Source organism: Piliocolobus tephrosceles, chromosome 17 (genome assembly GCF_002776525.5).
Source record: "Piliocolobus tephrosceles isolate RC106 chromosome 17, ASM277652v3, whole genome shotgun sequence".
Lineage (NCBI taxonomy): Eukaryota > Metazoa > Chordata > Mammalia > Primates > Cercopithecidae > Piliocolobus > Piliocolobus tephrosceles.
Genome location: NC_045450.1, coordinates 18,987,233 through 19,002,760, shown reverse-complemented (window position 1 = coordinate 19,002,760; position 15,528 = coordinate 18,987,233). Strand labels below are relative to the sequence as shown.

At 43.0% G+C, this 15,528-nt stretch overlaps 1 pseudogene; it reads right to left on the bottom strand.

Moving 5' to 3' along the window:
• Positions 1–1,189: 1,189 nt before the first annotated feature.
• On the bottom strand, positions 1,190–6,535 carry LOC111551205 (annotated as a pseudogene).
• Positions 6,536–15,528: the final 8,993 nt, after the last annotated feature.

The window sequence follows — 15,528 nt, the reverse complement described above, 5'->3', positions numbered from 1 at the left end:
TACTTGGCGTAAGTCACACTAAGCAAATTAAACAAAAAAATTAGTATGTGAGTTTGTAATAGAAAATGCCCTTCCATAAGTTTCTTCTTAAGAATGAAAACCTAGTTCTCCAATAGAGTAGCCACTGGCAAGCTAAATTAAGTCAGCTGAGCTTCCCCCACTCAAGTGCCCACCTCTTCTAGGGTTCAGGAAGACAAAGGCATCTGAGAGATGTGGACAGGACACTGGCACTCTCAGGCCAACTGAGCTGTATCTAAATAAGCAGCAACACAGACATTGACTCCCTAAGGACTAATATAAGTCGATATGAGGGCATCCCACTTAAGGTTGTAAGGCTGAAGCAATTTTATAATTCCACAGCCTTAGGTTTTTCTGTTGTTTTTTAAGTACATTCAAACAAACAAACAGATGGAGACAGGGTTGCGGACATATAAAACAGGTACCTAAATAGATGAAGGGCGTTGTCCTTTTACCCACATCAGCTACTATGGAGTATCCAGTACCCCTCTTTTCAACAGGCTAAGTAGTTAGTCGTCTTTTCCACTTTTCCGTTCAGTAAGGTCCAACGGTTCTACCTTGAAATAGATAACAGTCTTTGGAAAAAGTCACTCTAGGTTGTACAAAGATTCTGTTTTTGTACAGAAGTGGGTCTATTTGCAAGACCCACTTCTTTCCAAAATTTGAAAAAGAATTTTAGTCTGCACTTGTTTGGGTGTGATTTTTTTTTTTTTTTTTTTTTTTTTTTGTTCACTTTTTGCAAAGCAGCATAGCAACAATCATGATTGTAGGACTTGCCTGAGATTGTGGTCATAACCTTTGTAAACATCATTTGCATACCAGTAAGAAAAAGAAAACAGGAGGAGATGAGTTCTTTTTTTCTTTTCTTTTCTTTTTAAGACGGAGTCTTGCTCTATCACCAGGGTGGAGTGCAGTGGCATAATCTCGGCTCACTGCAGCATCCATCTCCCGGGTTCAAATGATTCTCCTGCCCCAGCCTCCTGAGTAGCTGGTATTACAGGCACTCACCACCACACCCAGCTAATTTTTGTATTTTTAGTAGAGACAGCATTTCACCATGTTGGCCAGGATGGTCTTGATCTCTTGACCTCGTGATCTACCTGCCTCGGTCTCCCAAAAGGCTGCAATTATAGGGTTGAGCCACCGCATCTGGCTAGGAGATGAGATCTTATTAAAAAGAGCAGTTTCTAGAGATTTCAGTCTGTTTGCATTTCTCTTTCCATGCAAGTTCTCCTTGAGTTTGGCTGACCACAATCTCATCTTCTTCCAGGAAGTGAGGAAACTGGTATTTGAGAATGCTCCCAGTAGCACCTGTTTTTGCCATATCTGCACTGACACCCAAATGGAAGCCATCCATGTTAGAGACAGTGGCATTATTTATATTGAAGTTGATTCCCAAGGAAACCAGGAGGGTAGGAACACTGCCACTCTGGATCAGCGATCTCATTGGTCTTCATGGCTACACCACCATTGAGTGTGCTGGTGTCCTGGTTCCACACGACAGGGCCCAAGTTCACTGAAGTGGACAGGATTTCCCTGGGAAATATGTGAGACTCTTTCCATCCATACCTAACAGAGCTATGGTGTTCTTAATAGCCAGCTTTCTACCATGGCATGCTGAGTCATATAGTGGACCTTCCAGTTGCATTTGGTGGTAAAAGCTCACCCACAAATGTTGCATGCAAAACGTTTCTCTCCCGTGTGAGTCTGCTCATGAATCTGAAGAAGGCTAATGGGTGAGAAGTTCTTCCCACACCGTGTGCAGCTGTGTTGTTTGGCCTGTTGGCATGGTTAGGCCGCTGACAAAGGGGTCATCCCCAGGGACAATGTGGAGGGTTCAACAAATGTGCCAGGGACTTCAACTTTGACATAGATTGGCTGAGCTCAGATAAACATTGAAGGGAGATGGCTCCAACCTTCTATCTTAATCAGGCTGTTTTCAGAGCTTTCTGCTTTGTCTCTGGCATCGGGAGACTGACTGATCCTTCCTACTTGGCCATTGGCTGGGGAGAGTACCTGGAAGGCTGTGGTTTCCATGATGTCTGGACTTCAGCTCTGATACTCCCTGTCTCCCATCGGTGAGGACCAGTCGTTGGTCAAGCTATTTCTCTTCATGGAACTGTTTTCTCTGCTGCTCTGGTGCTGCAGGCCAAAAGGGGCAGGACCCACGTTTCCCAGGGCATCTGAAGAAGCCATCATGGTGAACCCTAGTGTAGGTGATGCCTACTGCATGCTGGGAGGAGGCACAGGGACCTTTGAGGAGCTACTAGAGGCCTCCTGGGAGCTGACTTCATCTACACTGGTGCTTTCAAAAACATCATTATGGCACATGGCACTGGTGCTGCCATTCTCCTCCACCGTCATTGGTTCAGGACCCATAAAGTCACAGGAATTCTCTGGCAGGGGAAGATTGGGAATCTGACTGTCCATGTCCATCTGAATATGCTGCTACAACATCACAGCACTGGTGAACTTCTTCTGATAGAAAAGACACAGATGATGCGCCTTTATGGATGTGTTGGGTTGGTGAACCCCAGTGTATCTTAAGGGATGCCTTTGGTTGAAAAAGCTCAGCCACAGATCTTACACTGGAATGGTGTCTCCAGAGTGTGGATGCAGCAATGCATTTAGAGGGAGCTTTAGCAGCTTAATACTTGGTGGCAAATGAGATATTTGTTGAGGTCAGTGGTGGTCATGTCGATGTACTCCACCAGCTGCTGCAATTTCAGAGTCTCTGATCCTGGTTCAGGGGTCCCACTTTCTTGGAAGCCACCAACCCTTGAGAAATTATGGTTTGGCCCCATGCCAGGAAGTGTGGGCTACAGGTCACTGGGCAATGGGTTACCTGTGAGGTCCTTGGGGTTAGGCCCCAAAGAGAGCTTTTGAAGTAGCCCTACAGAGGGGATTACAAGAACAGGTTTTGTGTCTAAAGAGAGACTCAGTTCATCTATTGATACACAAAGAATGCATAGGGGATGTGATTGCCTGCCACCATTTTGTCCTAGAGCTCAGCAAACAGCTGAGGGTTTGCCTTCACCTGAGGATGTTGGTGAAAGTGCATCTTGAGGATGCCCTTGGTGGTGAAGCAGTTATCACAGAGCACACAAAGGGTCTCTCTTCCCATGTGAAAGTGGAGGTGGATCTGCAAGGAGCTATCAATCTCAAAAAACCCTACAATACTTACACTTGTCCTTGTAGAGGATCACCTTGTCTCCGGGTTTGACATCCACTGAGGTTCAGTGGCTTCCTCTTCCCTTTCTTGGATGGGTCTAGTGCCCCAGTGGAGAAAAGACTTTGGAAGTGCACCAAGCCCGGGGCCTTAGGAAGCAAAGCACTCAAGAGGTGGAACATTACATTTGAAGCACCTGGTCCTATCCAGCTTCACAGCAAAGGGCATCAGCCCTGGGGATGGAGAACTGGTGGTGAAAAGGATGTTGGTGTGAGTTAGTATGGCTTGTTTCAAGGTGTCCAGAGACAGACCTTGGCTTCCAGCTTTCAGGCTGAGCAAAGCCACAGCTGCAGAAACCTGCTGGGACAGGTGACTGCACAAGGTCTTCAGGGTGTTGGCCCCTTCCCCATCTGAGTGCAAGGCATGCAAGGCCCACTTATCCACCTAGATGTGGATCTGATTGGTAAGCCGAATCTACCATAGCTGCTGTGGCACAGGATCTTCTCAAGGACCCACGGGATGCTGTCGATACTGGGCACAGAGGCTGGCAGTGCATCTTAGCTCCACTGATTTATTACCACTTTGGTGCCCAGTAGTGCCTGCAGGCTCACATAGTGTTGGCCACTTTGCCTTTGAGTAAATAGCTTATCTCCTGGGGTGTGGGTGGCAGGCCATCTCTGGTTTTTAGGTACACCACAAACTCCACACCCAGCTCCTTCTTCATGTTCCCTATGGCCACCATTCTCCCTATGACCATCCTTACTGTTTGAACAAAGTGGCTGATGGTTCAGCACAGCTCCAGAGAAGTCTCCTGAAGGCACTGGCCCCTCGCTGTCATTCATGATGACAACACAACTGGTGGATTTTTAGTGTAATTTGTCTTATGTTCTAAGAACTCAAAGATGCTAAAGAACTCTGCACAACATTTCTTACATTTGTGTGTTTCCTCCCAACGAAGCCACTTTATCGTGATTCCCTGGGCGGTTCTCTGGAGCACCTAAAGTTTGGATGTCTGGCCTCCAGAACGGTGAGAGAATAAATTTATGTTGTTTTAGCCATCGCATTTGTGGTTGTTTGTTACAGCAGCCCTGGCTCCCAGGCCACCAGCGCCACTGGGGCCACATCTGCAAATGCTAGGGTCAGCTGCTGTGGCTGCTGCTCACCCTGGTCCTCCTCCTAGTTGATGTGCTGGGGTTGTGCCAGCTTGTGCCTTGACGTGGTGTGAGCATCAGTGTCCCCAGATAGCCGCCGTTATTTGCCCTCTCCCTAATAGTGCTTTTTTGAAGACATGGAAAAACCCATCTTTAAACTCTTATGGACTCTCAAAGGACTCTGAATAATCAAAACAATTTTGAAAAAGAAAAAGGAACAAAATTTGGAGGATGCACCATTCCTGACTTCAAAACTTACTACAAAGCTACAGTAATCAGAACAGTTTGGTACTAGAATGAGAACTGACATACAGACCAATGGATGGAAGGGTCCAGAAATAAATAATCATATATATGGTCAGTTAACTATTAAAAACAGAGCTTAGACCATTCAATGGAGAAATTATGATGCTTTCAACAAATGATGCTGGGAAAACTGGATATCTACATGTAAAAGAATGAAGGTGGACCCTTATGCCAGATCATATACAAAAAGGATATAAAACCTCATAATGAATCAAAGACCTAAATGGAAGAGCTAAAACTATAAAACTCCTAAAAGAAAACATTGGGGAAAATCTTTATGACATTAGATTGGGTAATAGTTTCTTGGATATGATGCCAACAGCACAGGCAACAAAAGAAAAAAATGATAAATTGGAATTCATTAAAAGTAAAAACTTTTGTGTGTCAAAGGATATTATCAAGAGAGTGAAAAAAGAATCCATGGCATGGGAGATAATATTAGTAAAACATATATCTGGTAAGCGATTAATATCCGGAATGTATAAAGACCTCCTACAACTCAACAACAGCAACAACAAAAGTAGCCCAATTCAAAACCAGGCAAAAAACCTGAATAGATATTTCTCCAAATATATAGAAATGCCCAAGAAGCACATGAAAAGAATGTTCAACATCATTAGCTGTTAAGGAAAATGCAAATCAAACCCACAATGACATACCACTTCACATCCATTAGGATAACTTATTTTAAAAAATTAAAACCTGAAAATAACAAGTGTTGGCAAAGACGTGGAGAAATTGGAACACTTGTGCATTGCTAGTGAGGATGTAAAAGGTGCGGCTACTACAGGAAACAGTATGGCAGCTCCTCAAAAAATTAAACACAGAATTACCACATGATTCAACAATTCAATTTCTGGGTATATACCCAAGAGAATTGAAAGCAGGGACTCAAACAGATATTTGTGTACTGTTGTTCATAGCAGCAGCATTCACAGTAGCCAAAAGGTGAAAAACAGTGCAAGTGTCTATCGTTAAATGAACAAATAAATAAAATATGGTATATACATACAATGGAATATTATTCAGCGCTAAAAAAGAATGAAATTCTGACACATGCTACAACACGGATGAACTTTGAGAACATTATGCTAACTGAAATAACCCAGTCTTTGAAAGACAAATACTGTATGGTTTCATTTATATGAGGCGCCTAGAATTGTCAAATTCATAGGGACATAAAGTTGTATGGGGGTTACCAGGGGTGTAGGGCCTGGGGAAAGAATGGGAAATTACCATTTTTTAACTACAGAGCTTCTGTTTGGAATGATCAAAAGTTCTGGATAGGTAGTGGTGATAGGTGCACAAATTATAAATATGCTTAATGCCAGTGAAAATGACACACACTTAAAAGTGGTTAAAATGGTAACTTTTATGTTATATATATGCTTTATCACAATAAAAGGTATATGCTGGTCAATCCTAAGCAGGAGAATGGATAAACAAATTGTAGTATATTCATACAATAAAATACTACTCAGCAGTATTTTTTAAAAGCTACTGATATGCCCAAAAACATGGATGAATCTCAAAAACATTATATTTAGCAAGAGAAGCCTTACAGAAAGGGATATATACAGATGATTCCACTTATACCAAGTTCTAGAATAGGCTACATTATTCAAAGTGAAAAATACCAGAAAGTGATTGCCTGGAAGGGGGTTGGTTTTGATTAGAAAGGGCTTGGAATTTTCTGAGGTGAAGAAAATATACTATATTTTGGATTTCATGGTTGTATATAATTGCCAAAATTCATTTAACACTGAAGGTTTTATCATATGTAAATTATATCTCAAAGATACAGAAAAATTCTCTTGGTCGAAATTTCTTTCTAGATGGACAGTACTAACCTAAGTATCCCAATGGTCCTTCTCCTTTCTCTCATCTCCATGGCTGCACAATCTCCTGCCTGTCTCTTTTTGATTGACACTTTCCTTATTTGAGGCTGTTAATATATTAAATCAGGTTACATTAACATTTTACAGGGTTGATACATATTCAGTCTTCTTAAGGTGATTTTTCACATCACCTTTCTGACTCTTTATGAGGTTATATGACTTCTTCACATAACCTCCCAAAGTAAACCCTACCATAATGATCAAGTTTTAAGCATATACTTCACCATAGCCCCAATGCTAGAATATGATATTACTTTCTGTAGATGAGCCCTAGAACTAAACAAGATGGTCCAATATGTTAGTTTACAGTCAGATAACATGATTAAGTTGAAGCATATGACATATGAAATTGCCAAAGTTTCTCTTATTTTCAACAAAATGTGAATTACATATGCTTCAAACAGTAATTTTTTTTTTATTTTTTTATTTTTTGAGACAGTCTCGTCCTGTTGCCCAGGCTGGAGTACAATGGCGTGATCTCAGCTTGCTGCAACCTCTACCTCCCGGGTTCAAGCGATTCTCCCGCCTCAGCCTCCGGAGTAGCTGGAGGTGGTGGCACCCGCCATCATGTCCAGCTCATTTTTGTATTTTTAGTAGAGACAGGGTTTCACCATGTTGGCCAGGCTGGTCTCGAACTCCTGACCTCGTGACCTGCCCGCCTCGGCCTTCCAAAGTGCTGGGATTACAGGCGTGAACCACCACGCCTGGACATTACTAAAAATTGAATTCAATTATTAAAAATTTAATAATCTGATATTTTTCTCAACATTCTCAACAAGTAATCCAGCATAAGATGACTATTTCTTTTAAAATTAGAAAAATTTAATAAATAAGCACAAATGATTAGTTGAATGATTTTAAAACGAGCTGTCATATAAGTAGTTAAATAATTACATTAAATTTAAATAATAATAATTAGTTAAATAATTGTTTTAAAAGATGAGTCAAGTATGTAAAAGATTTTAACTAAATATAGTTTATATACATATGCTCATGGTGGCCCAATATTTTGCTGGAGGTCATCTTGCAACAACTGAGATTAGCCTCTGTGTCTCATTCATTGTTACATTCTTAGCACCCAGCAGAGTGCCTGAAATACAGCAGATGCTCAAGAAATATCAGCTAAAATGAACAAATAAGAAAGACTTTTTGTCAGATGAACCATTACATCCCCAAAACATATATCCCAACATCTTTTGCCTATAAAGGAAGCCCCCAGATAATTTTCATTGCATTTTTCCCATGTTCACATTACGTCCAAATCAACTTTCTTGCTTCTAAGACTTACAGTACCCAAATTGAAGAGAAAAGGTATATCACAAATTCAAATTTTTCTAAATCATCTCTTCTATGTGACTAGAATGAAAAACAACATAGAGAATTTCAGGTTTGACAATAACAGGAACTTCCAGAAGAGACAGTAGAATGCAACCAGAATATAACTCTTGCCATGGAATATTTAATTTGCTGGAAGCAACATGGCAATCTGTTAGGAGCATGACACCTACAAATTAGACAGCCCTGTGTTCAAAGGCTAGCTTTTCTCCTTTCTAGACATGACCTTGGGCAAGTTCTTTCACCTCCCTGAGCTCCTATTGCTCATCTGTAAAATGGGGATGATAATTATTCATTCATTCATTCATTTACCTATTAAATATGTATTGAACACCTACCATATGCCAGGTCTGAAAGTGGGCTCTGGGATACAACAGTGAGAAAACAGATCAAAAGGTCTGCCCTCATGGAGTTTACAATCCAGAGAGAATGACAGGCAAAAAATCAAGTAAGTAAAATATAGAGTGTGTTTGAAGATGAGCTGAATTTTCAGGAGACTGAAATTCTGCATGAGTAGATAGGGTAAAAACCAATGGGCTTTGAGTAATTATTGGTAATGGGATGAATTACTTGTACCAATGAGCAGCTTGGAGCAATCACTTAAATAGATTTAAGAGAATCATCACTAGCTAGATAGGCAATGCTTGAATAGATTAGTGGTAGATAGACAAACAGAGCAACAGATGGATGAATTACAGAGTCAAGCAGACAGACCTAAACAGATTGACACAAATGGTATCTCAAGGTGCCCTGACAACAGCATCTGCTGCTAGAATGACTGACTTTTGATCTTGCACTTCTGGCTAGCAAGATAGGTATTAGTTTCTTCATCGCTGGGCCACAGGCATCCTTGTAAAATCCTCTGCATCTTTGAAGGCAAGTTGGAAGACCTGGTCTTCCCTTAGGAGAGAACCTATGTAAATGTGTGCCAGGCCTCTTCTCCAAATCTTCCAAAAAATCAATAGGCTCTTTCAAGCAGAGGGTAGAGGTGATGCCAAGAGAAAGTCTTTGCAGCGGGAGAAGTGAACAGTGCCAAGAGATAGAAACCAGACACCAGAGAGATGAAAAGAGGATGTGTTCAACAAGGAGACGGATGTCAGAGAGTGTCAAGTTTTATTTCAGAAAGATCAGTGGCCCATCCTTCATCATTTCCCATTTCAGAGAATTCAGTGTGGACGGAGTATTGAAAGCTAGTGGAGAATTATTGTTGTTCTTCTGGGTGTGAAAATGGCAATGCAGCACTGTAGAGAAAAAAAGTCTTTCTCCTTTATGTCTGCAGTAGAATAATATGATATCTGGGATTTACTTTGGCAAACTCCAGCCAGAAAAAAAAAAAAAACAAAGAAAGAAAGTCAGAGGTTTTGATGAAACAAGCTTGGCAACATTTTTATGATTGTTGGAGTTGTGCTGGGTGCACAAGAGTTCATTAGATACTTCTCTCCGCTACTGAGTGTGCTGCAAAGTTTTCATGATAAAAAGTTAAAATTTTCCCGTTTATTTTCAGAAGGGAAAAAATATACATAAGCACACACATATACACTTGGAGCATTTTTCCAGCTTTAGGGATTAATTCTGTTTGGCAGAGGAAAGTCATTCTGTTAAATGGTTTATGGTATTTAAAGAGCAATTTGGTTCCATTTAATTTCTACCTTAAATTAACTGTTGCCTGAGCCTAGAGAAATGACTGCTGGGGCCAGAGTGGAGAAAGAGGTGACAGTGAGCTTCAGGTGGTATTGACTGATTTCAAGTGTGACCAGAGACTTAGACGAAAGGATGCAGAGTTCCCACGTAAAGGGCAACAGTCTCTAAAAATCACTGCTCTCAACAACCTTCCACCATCTAATTGAGAAGGTTATTTGAATTCCTTCCCAACTGTTCCCAGAAAGAGCATTTTGTGATGCAGAAGAATTTTAAAATAATTGAACCCGGTCTTATAAATGCTTTCAACATCCAGTCACTACATATTGGTTCAGTATCTGCTGTATCACTAGCATTATGCCAGGCCTAAGGGCTATATGGTGGTGGACAACATAGAGAAGAGCATTGCATTGCTTTTTTTTTTTTTTTCTTAGACTGGTTCTCACTCTGTTGCCCAGGCTGGAGTGCAATGGTACGATCTTGGCTCATTGCAACTGCAACCTCCGCCACCCTGCAGGTTCAAGCGAGTCTCCTGCCTCAGCCTCTGGAGTAGCTGGGATTACAGGTGCCTGCCACTACACCCTGCTAATTTTCGTGTTTTTAGTAGACATGGGGTTTCACCATTTTGGTCAGGCTGGTCTTGAACTCCTGACCTCGTGATCCACTCGTCCTGGCCTCCCAAAGTGCTGAGATTACAGGCATGAGCCACTGCACCTGGCTGAGGATTACTTTCATGAGATTTACAGTCTAGCTGGAAACGCAGGCATCCTCAACATGTAAGCACACATTAAGGCAATTAACAACCTTCTGGTAAGTGGGAATTTTTTTTTTTTTTTTTTTTTTTTTCGAGATGGAATTTTGCTCTTGTTGCCCAGGCTGGAGTGCGATAGCATGATCTCGGCTCACTGCAACCTCCCCCTCCTGGGTTCAAGTGATTCTCCTGTCTTAGCCTCCCAAGTAGCTGGGATTACAGGCATGCGCCACCACGCCTGGCTAATTTTGTATTTTTAGTAGAGATGGGATTTCACCATGTTGGTCAGGCTCATCTCGAACTCCTGACCTCAGGTGATCCACCTGCCTCGGCCTCCCAGAGTGCTGAGATTACAGGCATGAGCCTGTGGGAACTTTTACAGACCACAGTAAGGATGTGCTCGACATTGGTATAAATGTTCCACAAGTAGTCACTCATTTAATCCTTCCAACAACTCATATGCCTTCTACAGGTGAAGAAACTGAGGCACAGAGAGGATAAGTAACTTGTTCAAGATTATCAGGTATTAACCAGTGGAGCCATGATTAGAACCTCAGATTTGCTGCAGAGCCTCACCTCGTAACCACTCTGCTGTCCAGCCTCTCAGATCAAGGCCACTATTACATATTTTTGGAGTATCTACCATATGCCAAGCTCTATTCTCAGCCCTGGAATAAAGCAGATAATAAAGTCCCTGCTCTCATGGAGCTTTTTGGGGGAGAGGGACAATTAGAAACACCTAAATATATAATATGCCAGAAGGCTATAAGTGTCACATAGGACAATAATCAATGGAAAAAATAGAAAATGACAGAGGGTCTCGTGAGGTGGGCGTGTTAGGAGGTGATGTCAGAAATCAGATGATGCACGTACAGCCTTGCAGGTCAGTTTAGGAACCGCAGATTCCACTGTGAATAGAAGAGGAACCCTCAGGGTCATGAGCAGACGAGAGATAGAATACATCCTTTTTTTTTTTTAGACAGAGCCTAGCTCTGTCACCCAAGCTGGAGTGCAGTAGCATGATCTCAGTTCACTGCAACCTCTGCCTCCTGGGTTCAAGCGATTTTTGTGTCTCAGCCTCCTGAATAGCTGGGATTACAGGCATGTGCAATCACGCCAAGCTAATTTTTGCATTTTTAGTAGAGAGCATTTCACCATGTTGGTCAGGCTGGTCTCGAATTCCTGCCTTCAAACGATCCCTCCACCTGGGCCTCTCAAAGTGCTGGGATTACAGGCATGAGCTACCGCGCCCGGCCAGGATACACCATTTTTTAAAAGGCTCATACTGCCTTTAGGGAGTGAGGGTGGAAGCAGGCAGACCCTTCAGGAGACTGTTGCAACAATCCAGGAATTCACGATGGTGGGTTGGACCAGGAGATAACCACAGAAGAGGATGAAAGGCAGGCGGGTTCTGGATGTATTCTCAAGGTGAAGCCAGGAGGAATTGCTGACAGATTGGATGCGGCTATGAGAGAAAGAGAGCCCCAAGGTGCTTGGCCTGAGCATCAACCAAGAGGGAGCTGCCTTTAACTGCAATGAAGAAGACTGCAGGAGCGTGAAGTCTCACCTGGCAGGGTAGAGGAAATAAAAAGAACAAGTCCCTTCACTCATCGGAGGCACATAAATTGATGGAGTCCTATGTCAAGGTTGGAAATCAGGCTAGATGAAGAACAAGGTCAGAGAGGATAAGCAGGTGTGGTCTATAGAAATCCTGGAGCCAACATGCCCGTGCCTGCAGGGGATCCTCATGCCTGGGGCCATCTAAAGAAGCCAGGGTCCTGGTGGGCTTTGAATTCAGCATTGAAAGATGGGGAAGACACAAGGATGCAGGGGAGATAACACCCTGGCAACCACACAAGCAAAGGTTCAGAGGGAGGCACAAGCTTGACATGTGGCTGGGACTGTCAGTGTCCTCAACGACCACTGGACAAGGTTTTCAGGGCTCCGTTTTCCCCACTGCCCAGAGTGTGGGCACAGGGGTGGGCAGCGCAGAGTGTTTCTGCCTGAGTATCCCAGGCAGACACATTAAGCCGGATGGAGAAAAACAGATGGTGCAGCAACAAAAACAAGCCACCTCCTTCATGGCTCAGCTGTTTGAGTTGTAAAATTATTGACAGAGGCTGGGCAAGTGGAGTCCATGGAGGAACAATTCAGTCTGGTGATGTCTCAAAAACTCACTTAGACAAGGTGGTTCTGAGAAGAGGAATTAGACAGTCCCCTTCCCCATGGGCTTCCCACATTTCTCAGCCCAGACACCCAAACTGCTGCCTCAGGCTATAGTATAGGCTGTGGAGGAGCTAGAGAGAGGCAGTGGAGACCAACAGTTAGGGAATCTGCTCTGCAGCCTGCTCAATGTGAAAAGCTGCTCTCCCACCTACTAACTATGTGACTGTGGGCAAGCTCCTGGGGCTGCCCTGTGCCTCGTAACCTATAGTGATGATCACAGTGGCTCCTCGTAGGGTGACTGTGAAATGAAGTGAGTTAATTGCTGTAAAGCATAGAGACCGTGCTTGGTATGCACTAAGGACTCAGTAAAAATTAACTGTAATTATTATTATCTAACTGCATCCACAGAGCTGAGTGTACAGCTTACCACATGTTGGGAGTTCAAAAAAGGGCTGCTTAATATAATTTGATGTCATCATGATCATTATCATAGTTATTGAGCTCTTACAGCGTCCAGCTCTTTGCAAAGCCATTTAGACACTAGAGTTTCTTACACAGCGATACAGGAAAAACAAAAATCTAAGGACACATGTCAGGCACCAATTTTGCTCAGAAACTCAGGGATCACTTTTAGAAGAAGATTTCGGTCTTTCTGATAGATATGACACGGCAGAGGAGAAAAGAAAAATGAACAAGGAGAAAAGGTTTTCCTGAGGACAAGAGCTGAGATTTTAGATGTTTCAGGGAATTAGATATGCCCATACAATTGCCCATACTATGTGGGGTGTGTGTGTGTGTGTATTTAATTGGAGCTAGACATTGGTTAGTCAGTCAATGAGTTACTTAGTTTTAACTTGAGACAGATGGTCCTTCACTTCTCCCTCCCCCCTCCCCTTCTATAACTTCTTTCCTTCTTCCCAAGAAAAAAAGATAAGGGGGTTCATAAACTATGAGATATGGATCAGGCCAATATATGGACAAACCAGTACAACAAAAATCAATTCCCTAAAAAGCCAGTTTGCTAAGAATGCCATTCAGCAATTGATTTTCCTTCAGTTGACCTAAGTTCATGGGATATCACTGAAGATGGAAAGACAGAGACAAGAGCAGGAAATGGGGCTCTTGGAGAGCACACCGCACTGAGGCCTGCTTGGAGAGCTGTCCATCCTAAGGTACCTGTTCCCAAAGGGAGGTGGAAGATTTGTCCTTAACAGAATCCATACTCAGTTCAGCTCTAAGGGACCAGAAGCACTGGGCTCATAGGGGAAATGGACAGTGGGGGCTGTACGTATTTAGGAAGGACTCTTGCAGAAAGAAGAATGCCTCAGGCAAGACCTGGAGACTGGATGCCTCCTCAGAAAACATCCAGATGAAGGAGGAAAACCAGCAGTAATTTTTTTTTTCTTTTTTTTTTTTTTTTTTTTTTTTTTGAGATGGGGTTTTGCTCTGTTGCTCAGGCTGGAGTGTAGTGGCACAATCTTGACTCACTGCAACCTTCACCTCCCAAGTTCAGGCCATTCTCCTGCCTCAGCCTCCTGAGTAGCTGGGATTACAGGCATGCACCACTATGCCCGGCTAATTTTTGTATTTTTAGTAGAGATGGGGTTTCGCCATGTTGGTCAAGCTAGTCTTGAACCCCTGACCTCAAGTGATCCACCCACCTCGGCCTCCCAAACTGCTGGGATTACAGGTGTGAGCCACTGCACCCGGTCCATCATCAATTTCCTAGAGCAAATTCCACTTTGTGAGAGAGGAGGCAAGCTGCAATAATAAAGGTGGAGGCCGGGCACAGTGGCTCACACCTGTAATCCCAGTACTTTGGGAGGCCAAGGCGGGCGGGTCACCTGAGGTCAGGAGTTCAAGACCAGCCTGGCCAACATGGTGAAACCCTGTCTCTACTAAAAATACAAAAATTAGCCAGGTGTAGTGGCCCATGCCTGTAATCCCAGCTACTTGAGAGTCTGAGGCACCAGAATCGCTTGAACCTTGGAGGCAGAGGTTGCAGTGAGCCGAGATCGCACCAATGTACTCCAGCCTGGGTGACAGAGCAAGACTCCACTTCAAAAATAAATGAATAAATAACAAAGGTGGATTCTTCCCCAGAATGAAGGAATTAGGAGGTAACAGTCTTTACGTAGCTGATTCTTCCCAGCTGAGCTTAAGTTTAGAATTCTTAAATTCCACACAGCCTGCACAAAGTCATTAGCATCCTGGTAAGGCATAAAGTAGGGAGATTGTCTTTTTTCCTCTCCCGTTTTCTGTGTCTCCACCTTCCCCAGATAATATTAAGTCTATTTGTTGATTCTCCTGACCCCACACAGAGACATGTAGCTTAATGGTTAGCAATGTGGACTTGGGGGACAATCTACCATGTGACCTTGGGCAAACCACTTCCACTCACCTGTGCCTCAGTTTCCTCATCTGCAAAATGGAAATGAAGGTAATAAGAGTACCAGCTTTATAAGGTAGTTATAAGGGTTAAATAAATAATGCAGTAAAGTTTGAATAGTCCTTGGCTCATTGTAAGTGATCAACGCATCACAGCAATTGTTACTATTAGTACTGCTACTGCTACTCCTACTAATACTTGGTTGAATGAAAATACTTAGACTAAGGCAGAACATAGTAAAAAATTGGAAAGACGAGAATTTCAGCCTTTAACTTCTTTGAACTCTAATTTATAAGAAGTCAACTGGAGAGAGGTTATATTATTTCCATTTAGGACAGGGTGTGATCAACAGAAAGCTACGCTGGGTAACATCTCTGGGCATAATGCAAGATGGGCATTGAAACACAGTCATTTTCACCCGCTGGAGTGCAGAGAGCCTTCGCTTAATGAATGAGTTGTCATGATCCATTTCAGCGAATTCTGGTGGGGAAGATCTGAACCATCCATCCAACTGGTTCCAGGAAAACACCCAAGGATGTGCCAGGAGAGTCTTCTTCCAAAAGTAGAAGCAGAAATGTCCAGTTATGCTTCTGCTCCTCCACCAGGGAAAAGAGCCACACTCCACCTGACCCTTGGCTTAGACATTTAACACAGTGATGGAGAGGACAAAACCTAGATGATGTTTCAAGGGATGGTGTGTTTCTCCC